This window comes from Sciurus carolinensis, chromosome 2 (genome assembly GCF_902686445.1).
Source record: "Sciurus carolinensis chromosome 2, mSciCar1.2, whole genome shotgun sequence".
Lineage (NCBI taxonomy): Eukaryota > Metazoa > Chordata > Mammalia > Rodentia > Sciuridae > Sciurus > Sciurus carolinensis.
The window spans coordinates 8,300,162-8,309,422 of NC_062214.1; the positions used below are offsets into that span (position 1 = coordinate 8,300,162).

Below are 9,261 nucleotides of genomic sequence, written 5' to 3' on the forward strand. Positions count from 1 at the left end.
TCATGCTGACGCACCTGGCACCACCCCAGGGCCTCCAGCTTGCTCTGCCCTTGGAGGGTCGGTCTGCCATGGGCCCCTCCCGAGCCTGCCGCCTCCAGCCCGCCAAGCCCTCCCGGAAGTCTCTGAAGCAGGAGCCACCTTGCAGAAGGGCTGACTGCAGCACCCCCAGTGCTGGCTGGCACCCCGCTCTTCACCTGCCTTCACAAAGGCAAGAAGGGCCATTCATAATTTAAGCCGGCCCTTTCTTTCCGACATGCCACCAACATGAGCCGGATGCTGGAGGAAAAATTGAACTCTCTCTCCCAGGATACCCTGAAGATCAAGCAGAATCTCATTAAGGCTCACTTCAAAGATTCGTCCTTTATTTCCATACAAACAAGTTTAAATTATTGTGCGTGAATCTGCTGTTAGCAGGGACTCTGTTCCATTATGCATGACTCCTTACTGCTCGTATCATGAATAATGGGTAGCGCTCCATTAGTGAGTTCCAGTAATATGCTAGACTTTGGGAGTGGTCACGTTATTAGGTTCAACTTCTGTCATTGCATATTTATTTTATTTCTTACTCAAGTTACAATCGTCCAAACAGGTATTGTAATTTTATAATTAAAAACAGCATAATGCGTGCTATGGCTGTGATTTATTTATTGTCATTTTAAAAAATATTTATTGAGCATTTACTATATGCAAGGGATAGTGCTCAGGGCATGTCCCACATGCATAACATTATTTAATTTTCACCAGAACCCCATGAGAGAGCTATCATTCTTATGCCTATTTATATAGGTGAAAAAACATAATCAATGAGGTATTGCCCATGGATAAAATTTATAAGGACGAGTGATGATTCAAATTAATTTGTCTGATTTCAGATACTCCTAATGGTAATTGTTTTTTCTCATCATGCTGTTGCTTTCTGAGGAGCTTCGCGAGATCATGTACCATTTGGGAACAGGTACTCTGAGGCCACCGTACACACGAGAAAACCGAAGCTCAGGAGGTGGACCGCCTCCGGGAGGGAGCAGATTCCTGTTCAAGCACTGTTTTTAACCTCCACTTGATCTTGGTTAAACCCGCCAGTCTTCCTGGATGTGACAAGTGACTGCATTATCACTCCTAGAAGGTGTAGGGATTTGGGGCAGGATTTTCTTAGAGTTCTTTCTTGATCGCTGTCTCTGGATGCTCCGTAGAGGGATAGTAAATAGGCTGACTCTCGTGAGTTGATTGACAACCTTGGCCAGTTACTGAACTTCCTCCTCTTCAGTTTCTTCACTGAATGATGGGGATAAGCACCTGCCTCTTTTAGGATCAATTTTAGAAACAAACTAGGTAGTAGATGTAAAGTGTAGTAACTGCACACATGTGTGAGCTCATAAGATCATCGGTGCCTTCCAAGGTGAGTTCAACCCAAAGTCACCTGGCATGTTGGAACACCTCTTTTTTGTGCCTCTTCTTTTAACATGGCTTTGCTTGACCAGCGAGGTCATCGTTTTTACACTGTCCCCTCCGGTTCCCTGAATCAGGAAGAGCAATGGGCCAATGGCAGGTCCACAGGGCTTGCTCCTGACTTTGTGCAGGACACAAGACAGTTTGAAGACATCGACTACAAGTTTGGAGGGGAAGTTTGAACTAGCCACAGCTTTTATATTTAACGTCTTGAATAACCCATGTCAAATCCAGCTCTGCTGTCAAGACAGGAAATGCGAGGGTCCTCTGGAAAATATCTTAATAACTTCTGCATTATTTATTTGAGATATTTGGCTAGCTCAATGGGGAGTGACCTTTCCGTTTGGAGATGTCACAGAATGCCCCAGACAGGAAGTGAACTCTCGGAGCTTCGGTCTGGAGGCTGAGCTCGGCGCCCTGAGCACGCTGTGCTTGCCCCTGTCGCAGGGCCAGTCACCGTCTGTGCTTCCTGCCGGCCCAGCCCTGGTCCCGACTCCATGGTCCAGGTCCGGCGGGTCTTCTAGGCCTGCCTCCATGCCACCTGCTTCTCCAGCACCACGTGTGGCTGTCGGGTGGTTCGCCTCCTGAAGCACTTCCACAGAGGTCACTGGGGTCTGGTGGAATGTCACCTGTCCTCACTCTTTGTGTCATGTCAACTCGTGTTTCACAGGAAAGAACTCTGTCTCTACCCTCCCCACGCGCTGCAGAGAGCTGGACTTCCCACAGGGCTCCTAAGCCTTGTGGTTCTAGTCAGGGACATGGGAGGGAGGACTTTTGGGCGGATGCTGCCTTCCTCCTGGGACAGTCGGGGTGGAGACGGGAGGAGCAGGAGGCAGATGAAGGGAGGAGGCATGGAGGAGGGGCTGGCTTGGAAGGGACTTTGCAGTGGTCTTTGGATGAGTGGTCAGCCGAGGCGTGGGCGGAGGGGGAAGTCGGCTGAGGGTGATCGGAAAGCAGTTTGTGATGAAGGTGCGCCCCACCCCCTTGGCGTTCTGGGGGAGGTTGCAATGAAAACTTGCCTTGTTTTGCTCACGTTTCTGTGTTGGAGGAGCATTCCTCCTGTGCCCAAACCAGCCGACCCCCAGGAGTGGCTGTTGGTTAGAATGTACGTGCGCCCCCAGCCCCTCACTCACATACGGTGGACTGGAAGCTTCCTGCAGGCAGGGCTTGGGTCTCATCTGTGTTCAAGCTACCCAGGAGGCCCTGTTCCTGATTGACATTGGACAAATAAAGCTGACATATCCATTTTTTGCTTAAAGAAGCTTTGCTTCTGTACTCGGACGTGGTCAAAGGTCCAAAGAACCCAGATGGAACTGGGCGGTAACTCAAAGACAAAGGCTGCCCCGTGCAGCCGAGCTCCTGGGTGGCAGCTGGTCACCCACCAGGGCAGCTGGCAGCGGCAGGGCTGGGAGCCCAGGTCATGTTGGACTCGGAAGCTGCATATTTGCTTTTGAGTCCTAAACCTCTACGCAACTTGGGTGAGTCATTTAGCATCTTTAAGCCCCTGTTTCCTTATAAAAAACCCACCTCCAAACATTACAAGAAAGAGCAACGTGACTCTTCCTAAGTTAATGGAATCGTAGACTCTGAGGATCAGAAGAAATCTGGAGAAATTATCTTTGGTTAGCTGCAAACTCTAGTCACTGGTAGCGTCCGTCTAGAGCAGTGATCGTTGCCCCATCCCCAGGGGTCTGTAGGCAATCCTGGAGATATTTTTGGTTGTCACACCAAAAATGTGGGACATGTCCCCCAAAATGGGAACAGGGAGCTACTGGAATCCAGGGGGTAATAGCCAGGGGTGCTGTTAAATACCTCAAAGTGTATAACACGCTACCTGCAACAAAGAATGACCTGCTCCAAATGTCCCTAGTGCCAGCTAGTTCTGAAGGAGTCTGTCTTTCTTGCTCAGTAGGAAAGAATGCCATGATCGATTGATGATGTCTGCCTTGGATACCAGATGTGGGCTTGGTAATTGTGTGTGTTTGCTACCAAGTATGAGGCCAAGAAGAGGAGGGGAGGGGAGGGTCTGAGGGCGCCTGGCAGCAAGTGGGAAGCTCAGGCCATGTTTAATAGCTTTTTGTCCTAAACTATGTTCCTCAAGAGCAGGATCTGAATCTTCTACTTTCTACCACATCTCCAGAGTCTGGAACAGCACCTGCACACGGCAGACATTCAACAGATACTTGGTGGATCGGTGAGTTGAGTTGCTGTTACAAGAAGGGCTACCACTGTCCTGGCCCTAGGCAAGTTTTCTGAATTTGTTTAAACTTATTTTCAGGTTTAGTAATAGATGTAAGAAAAATAGAACTAATATGAATATGAAAACAGTTGAATAATTATTATTTTCTTTGAGAATGTTGCTCTTGTTCTTGCTCTTGGCTTCCCCTTATCCCAAGTAGTGACTAGGAATATCTGTTCATGGAGTTCTAGGTTCTGCTTTGAGATCCTTGTGCAGAGACTACTTTGTCTCTACAGCCACCTGAAGGGTGACTTTACAGCTCCATAATCAGTCGCATGGCATCTCAGCTTTGCCTTTTATAAATCAGAACAAGCTGTGCCCACCTCACCCCATCTTACCCAAATGGATGAGCTACAGATTATGGAAGGAGCTGGATTTTTAAAAAGACTTTCTAGATTTTTAAAACTCTTTCATCTGAAATGATTACGCACAGGAAGCTATGAAGAGCAGCCGCACCTGTGTCCCAGGTTCCCTGGGCAGGTGTCAATCTCACTATGGCTGCGGCTTAATGTCAAGGTCAGGTTATGGATGTTGGTACAAACTGTCAGCTGGACTCAGACCTTAGTTTTCAATGTGTTTATAGTGGGGTGTGTGTGTGTGGGTGTGCATTGATCTATGTGGTTGTAGCCCTTGTGTAGATTTGAAAAACTACCACTACAATCAAGATGCACAACTTCTTGGACCAAGCAAAAAAATAATGGCAGTTATGATTTGCTGGGAATTTAATGTACACTACATGATTTAATCTTTACAACAATCTGGCAAACAGGATGCTATCTGTGTTTTATGAAGAAATAAACTGAGACTCAGAGAGCGTAAGTAACATTGCAATGGTCTCCAGCACAGACAGTGACGAGCAAAGCTGAATCTTTTGAATGTCAACACTGGTCCTCCTTTAATAATTCCACTAAATATAAGAAAAGTCACCCCATAATCTCGCCATTCAAAGAAAACCATACTGAACCATTTGGTCTATTTCCTTCTACATGTTTCCTATACCAACATAGATTTAATTCTAAATGGTTTCAAACCATTGGCAGTTTCTGTTTCACTTTTTATTGACTTAACATTACATCTTGAGTTCGTCATGAAAACTCTGCAGAAGGGTCACTTTCAAAGACTGCCCAGTTTTCTCTTGTTCCATCATGGAGTAAGATTTCTCTGATGCTCTCTTGATGGCCAGTACAACTGCTTCCACTTCTTCACAATTGTAAGTTTACTACAATGGACATCTCTGTGCAAACGAGTATATGTGCAAATCCAAAGGTGTTCTTAGATTAGATTCTGAGACCTGAAACCATTGGACAACACATAAGACTGGTTTTATGGTTCTTAATAGTATTGTTTCGACATTCGGAAGGCAAGCTCTCTAAAATATGGCACCCCTGACTCTAGGTCAGGAGCTGGAGAATTATAGCCCCGGGCCAACCTAGCCCTACTGTGTGCTTTTTGAATAAAGTTTTATTGGAACATAACCCTACTTACTTTTTTTTTTTTTTTTTTTTGGTGGTGCTGGGGATTGAACCCAGGGCCTTGTGCATGCAAGGCAAGCACTCTACCAACTAAGCTACATCCCCAGCCCTACTTACTTGTTTTCATGTTGCCTATACCTGCTTTCATGTTGCATGGGAGCTGAGTGGTTGCCATAGAAACCACATGGCGGGCAAAGCTGACATTATTTACCATCTAGCCCTTTGCAGCACGTTTACCGGACTCTGCTCTAGAGGGATGCTATGCACAGAGATAATAGTGACATGATTTTGTCAGAACGATTGTACCAAGAATAGCCTGATAGTGGGGATGTGGCTCAAGTTTCCAGATTTCTTACTGTGTTCTGCACAGGGAGCAGGCATACAGTTGATGCTTAATGAGTGCTTGTTGCTTGCTGTATTTCTAGTTGCTGCAGCTAAGCAGGAGAAGTTGACAGTGAATATGGTGATGTTCCATCTCCCCCCTCCTTCCCTGGCTTTGTATGGCTCCTGGAATCCGTCCTGGGTGGATAACTTCCTCTTCACACCACTGGTGTATACAGAAAAGCAGCTCTATTATTTAAATTCTCCAAGATCAAGGATGTAAAATGAAGGCTGCCCCTGGCCCCATAAGACATCCAAATAAATCTCACGGCTTCCAAATGTGACTGTGTCACCCTGGGATTAATACCAAGTAATCCAGTGCCAGCATCAAGACAGTGAAAATAAGCATTTACTCTCCTGGAAAATCATTTTATACTGATTACAAGTTGTAGCCTGTCACTAGGATGTGAATTGAAAATGTGCACATTTGCAAGGTTAATATTTCTCTCTAAAGCTGCTCTCTCCCCTGCCTCCCCACCCCCAGCTCAAAAGGAGCAGGAATTCCAGATAAACATTTGTCCTGAACATCCTTATCCCAAGAACACAAAGTTTTCATGTTCTCCCATGATTCCAGGCCAGCGTGAACAAGTGGCCGTGGTCAGGGAGGGGCTGGTCCGACCGCCGCACTGTTGACACTTCAGGCCAGACAGTCCTTTGTCGTGGGGGCTGGTCCTGTGCCTTGCTGGACGTTCAGCAGTAGCCCCCTACTCCCTGGGTGCCAGGAGCGCCCGTTATTTTTAACTGTGACACCCCAAACCTCTCCAGACATTGTCAAATGTCCCTCAGAGGTCAACTCAGCCCCCACTGAAAACCACAGGCCTAGAAACGATGAAGCCAGGGGACAGCCAGCCTGACTGCATCCAACGGCACAGCACGGCATCGGCCGCCGCTCTGGCTTCGCCTCTGCTGCCACTTCACCTCCCGACCTTCAACCCAAAGCAGGTGGCGCCCCATCACTAGTGTTCGCTGGTCTTAGTCATGCTGCCCGGAATTTTCTTTCCTAGCTAATACAATTTATGGAACGTCACCTCCTCCATGATGTCTCCTGTGACCAGCGTGTCTAACTGCAGGCCAGCATGGAGTTCGGCTCGGTCAACAGGTATGGAGACAATCACGTGGGAGCTGCTCATAGTGAAAACCGCCTGTAACAAAACTGCCCGGGAAAAATCCTCTAAATCCTCCGAAAACAGTACATTTTATACAGTTGAGTCTGGTTGGTCATTTTCATGCCTGCTAATGTTCGAGAAGTCTCGAGCTGCACTAAACTGTGGGAACTCCGTGTGCAGATGTCTGGACTGTCAACCATTCAGAAAAGGCAGACTAGTTCTCCTGCATTCTGGCTTGCCTGCAGGATTTACCTCATTCTGTCTTAACATGGAACCTTAATATCTTCCTACTTATTTATTTATTTTTATGTGGTGCTGAGGATTGAACCCAGTGCCTCGCATGTGCTAGGCAGGTGCTCCACCACTGAGCCACAACCCCAGTCCCAAATCTTAATATCTTGATATCTTAATATATTAATCTTAATATCAATGAATGATCTGCCATTGGAAGAATTAAACTAGGTAACATGTTGGAAAGTACCTTAATGCAGGGCCCACAGCGGTGCCCATGAGGATTTCTGAATTTAAATAGCAAGCTACCCTGTTCTTTGCAATTGACCCAGAAGGGTTGGTCCATTGTTGCTTCCTTGATATCTGAACTGGCACTTTCTCCTGTCAGGGTGACCGTTGGGCTCTTGGCTGTTGGCCTCCTGACCCTCCAGTGCCCATGTTATCATGGTTATTTTTGCTTGCTTTTTGGTTTGTGTTTCGATGTGCACAGTGAAATGGGAGTTCCTTGAGGATGGGATTTCTGCTTCTTTACTTTTATATCCTGAAAGCCAGCCAGTCACAGAGTGAATGCTCAGTCATTGGTGTGGTGTGTCATTTGAACAGAGGAACAGGAGATGTGACCTGGAATTAACCGTATCTTCCATGTATTTTACCTACAATTTCAAAATCCTGTCCCTCCTGGGAGGAAACACAAGATGCTGCATCTTACGGGGTTAGTGTGTTGCATAATAAGCATATAACACAATCTTTCATAGTAGGTGCTCAATTAATACTTGCTTTGTTAGAGCTGAGTCTTTGAAACATTTTGAAGCAGAAGCAAGATGGCAGCAGTGGCATTGGTGTATTGGGGATTGTCTAGTCTGCTTGGTGTGGTGGGCGATCCTGACCATGTTCTTAACGACCTTATGTTCCTCAGCCTTCCACCCCCACAGAGGGCAAGTCCCTCTGCAAGGCACCTCAGCATCTGGTGAGCAGCAATAATAAGGTTTCCACTTCAAGAAGGCGGTCTGAGAGGCTGGTTTCTTTCCAAATTGAAAACTGAGAACAAAAGACATCCACTCGCCCCCCATCCCATCTTTATTTACCCCAGGCAGGTTTTGCCTGGACTACAAATGGACAAGTGGCATTTTCCTGTGACTGCCATTTGGTCACATCCAGACCTTCAGGTCTGGACTTTAACACCATCCAAGTACGGAAGCCCAGAGGTAGAAACCATCTTCGAAGAATATCCCCACACGGAGTCAAGAGAAAACAAAACGGATCTTAACCTGACCTTGAAACCAAGACCCAGATGGTCAAGGGAAGCTGCGGGGAGGAAGCTTTCCGAGTTGCTTTTTCTAGGGAATCGCTGCTTTCGAGATGCTTTCTACATTTCTTCAGTGAATGCATGGGAAGTTGTTTCTGGAAAGTGAGATCCTGCAGGGCTGGAGCTGCAGCAGGACCTTCATGCAAATTCGAGTGAAAGTGATCGCTCCCCACTTCCAGTGCCCTCCGTGTGGAAGCAGGTGTGTGAGGTTGGAAGCCCGAGAGCAGGAAGTGGCAGGGTGTTTCAGACCTCGGGCATCCGGGTGACCTCAGAAAGGGTTATTTAATCCAAGGTGCACCAACGGGGTTATTCACGCAGGGGGCGGGGGAAGAAGAATTTGTATCCCTTTCATATATAAAAGGAAACAGATGTGATTTCTTTACAAAAGAGCATTTCATTAAAAAAAAAAAAAAAAGGCGAGGCAGGCAGAGTTAACATAACCATTATTCTCCATCTCAGGGAAAGCAAATCCTGTTTGGCTGTCATTATAGAAGGTAGCAAAATCCTTTCATCCAGTGATTAGTTGTAAACATTCCACGGCCTTCCGGGAGTGGGCCTCTGTTCCCCATCTCACACCGAAGCCATTTTCTCAGACTAATGTTTTATACACACAGCTCAGATACAATGCAAACTCCGGGTACCCCAAAGGCAACGGGGCATTCGTTTATACTAAATCAGAAGTGTCACCCTTGGCAACCTGCAGCGGTGAAACATTTATTCAGTCTTGCTTTCCTGGCACTTAGAATTATTTCTTTCATGCCTGATAGCCAAATTACAATATGGCAGGTTTCCCTGGAGCCATGGGATCATTAGTGCCAGCTCACAACATACTTTCAACTGATATGGCATTTCATGTACAGCTGCCAATCAAAACTGGGATATGCAAATGAGCAGGGGAGCACTGGTGTACAATTCCTGTACCGTGAGCTCCTCACAGATTTCCTTAATGACTAGCAGTCATTCCGCTGAGTGGAAGAAGTGGAAAGAACACAGAGGAAAATTCCCCCAGGAAGCCGGTTGCAAGAGCCAGAAGTTTTTACATTTGATTTCCATATTTATTCTCTTTTCTTGCCCTCTCTG

The 9,261-nt window shown here is 46.6% G+C and overlaps 1 non-coding gene across 1 annotated transcript; it reads right to left on the reverse strand.

Annotated features, from left to right (window-relative positions):
• Positions 1–5,189: 5,189 nt before the first annotated feature.
• Trnaa-ugc (transfer RNA alanine (anticodon UGC)) lies at positions 5,190–5,262 on the reverse strand. The gene has a single exon. It is a non-coding gene; the product is annotated as a tRNA-Ala (tRNA).
• Positions 5,263–9,261: the final 3,999 nt, after the last annotated feature.